The following is a 2,679-nucleotide window of genomic DNA, read 5'->3' as shown; positions in this document are numbered from 1 at the left end:
CTTCAATTTGGGTTTATTATTTTTCCATTTTTTGTAATTGCATTTTATTTGTTCCTTGGTCGTTGGAATAATGCGGTCCTAAGAGATTCTCACTTCAGAATTTAGCTCTTCCATACTTGCAGCCAGTGTGGAGTCCAGTGGCTACAGGTGTTTGGGTTTGGTTTGGTTAGTTGGTTATTTTTAATGATTTTCAAGCAGTGTCTGCTTAGGTAACTGTGATCAGTAGCTGCATGGCTATGATTCACATTCCTGTCTCCCATTCTGCTCCCGACGTGAGCTCAAAGCTATTTGTCTTTTTCTAGTGATCTGCCAACACCACAGCCCTTACACTTCTCTTCATAGGCACTGTTTTTCAGGCCTCTTTCACTGTCTTTTAGAGAAGTATGTATGGTGGTAGGATCTGGGAGTTTGCCGAATCTCAATGATTTAGTCTAAATTTCACTGTCTGGTAGACATTCTTCACAGTATGTGGTATGATGAAGTTGTTTCTTATTTTTTAGTCTTTTTTAAAAAATTCAGTTTATTTTGGGAAGGCAAATTAAGTGAAATTTATCTACTATCTTTATGAAATTAAGTGAAATTTATCTATCTTTATGAAAAGCTCTGAATTCTGTCTTTAAGAATTGATTTCTGAATTACTTCAAAATCAGTGATAAAAAACAATGATGCTAATTTTAATATTATAAAAAGATATGGCTCTGTTAATCTGTATAGCCAAATTTGACTATATTTTTCCTATTTTTTTAGCTCAAATATTTTAGGGTCACAGTTCCTGAACATTAATAACTTAGTGACTAAAAATCAAATAGACAAGAGAAAAGCACAAAGAAGAATATTAAAGGCAACGTGAGTGGTGGATTCATTGGAGTGAATTTAAATAACAGAGGTATGGATGTTAAGAATAAGCTTAGTGTTTATTGACATGCTTTTAAACAATGCTTGTTAATAAGTATTAAAAAGGACAAGGCCAAACAGATGGTAGATTGAGCAAATGGAATCATGGTTATGGAAAAGAACTGAGAAAGTCAATGAAATCAGGAACAAAGCTTGGCTTCTGAGATAACTAAGCCTTTGGCTGGAGTGACAGAAAGATCACTGATGATGGGCTTTGCTTTAGCAAGGTAAGGTAAAAAAAATCCTCTCTTAAGTTATCATTTACTTTTCATTAGGTTATTTCATCTCAATTAATAAATAGATTTGTTCTATTAGGACAGATACAAGTTTCATTAAATTTAAAGCAGAATATGTTTCCCTTTAAACAAAGATTTTACTGTTTGTTAAACAAAAATTAAGAAATTGTAAGATTCTCTAATAGCAATCAGAAAAGAATCATACCATTAATTCAAATCAAAGATAAAATTATAGAAACTGTTATATATTTTATACAAGTACATAAAAAAAGAATGAGTCCTTATCACAAAAAAAACAAATAAAAAATGTCCTCTGGTTGCAGCTACAGACATGAATGCCATCGCCTTGGGTGTCACTGACTTATGGTGTATTTATGCCATACCAAATATTCACACAAAGAAGAGCATTTTATTCTCAATGGATAAGTACGTCAGCTCAATCACATTTCCTTGACCATTTATCCATAGCCTGTTTTCAAAATGCTGCCAATCATCAAACCAAGAACTCGGGCCAGTTATTCTGAAAAGCCAGTGGTAAATCATCGTCTCATATTGACTATCCTCTGCTGGAGGGTAGAGTATCTAATCTGAAATCAAACTCACATGTTGCGCAACAAAGCAACTCATCCCCTAGCTGTTCCTTCTACTTTGTTGTTTACATACTACTTACCAATTTTTCAACGTAGGTGAAGCACCAAAGTTCTGATTTGAACTACTCATTATTCTCATGTTCCTTCTCCACATTGCAGACTTCCAGGCATGAGCTTCTCATCTCCACCAAAAAACTGATTCACATTAGCAAAACTCTTTTGTCCTTGCCTTTCAGAATTTGAGAACAGATGTCTCTCTTCTTGTTTGCAGACCAAGCTTCCGACTGTTTTTCATGATCGCAGCCCTTCCAGTGGTGTCCTCCTAGAACTTCATTGTCTATGCCCTCTCTTCTATAGCTCCAAATTTGGTCTCTATTCTTTTTCAACAAGTGCCTGTTTCCTCGTCTATGCCATACTGTAGCTACTAACCTCTGTCTTTCCAAACACTGTAAGAAAAATGAATCTTTCTCTGGTGGAGTTTATGTGGTGTATACTCTGGCTACTCTGATGACACACTGAGAACCAGCAAGATTGTCCACCTGCCCAGAACTACCACCGTTTTCAGACATTCCCATCTAATCAACATGAAAAGAGCCTCATGGTATATTCAGCAATAGACATTCAGAGGCAGATTGAGTAAAATGAAATATTTGACGTTTTCATATTTCATGTATTAAACTCAATAAAATTGTTTTCTTTCATAAAAACGTATAATTAGATCTGCTAAAGTCAATATGTCCTTAAAATGAAAGGAGAGATACCACAATGGTGAAAGAAGATTATGATATTTTTTTTCCTGTGATCTAATTCCACTAAGCAAGGGCCATGGGATAGGCACAAGCATTTACTGAATGTCTCTATAAACTAGAATGTGTGGTAGACATTGGTGATCTAAAAATGAATGACATGGCCCTTCAAGTAGCTTAAGGGATAAGTGGCCTAAGAAACAAAGAAGTACT

Source organism: Propithecus coquereli, unplaced genomic scaffold (assembly GCF_000956105.1).
Source record: "Propithecus coquereli isolate 6110/MARCELLA unplaced genomic scaffold, Pcoq_1.0 Scaffold35, whole genome shotgun sequence".
Lineage (NCBI taxonomy): Eukaryota > Metazoa > Chordata > Mammalia > Primates > Indriidae > Propithecus > Propithecus coquereli.
Note: the sequence above shows the minus strand (reverse complement) of the source record.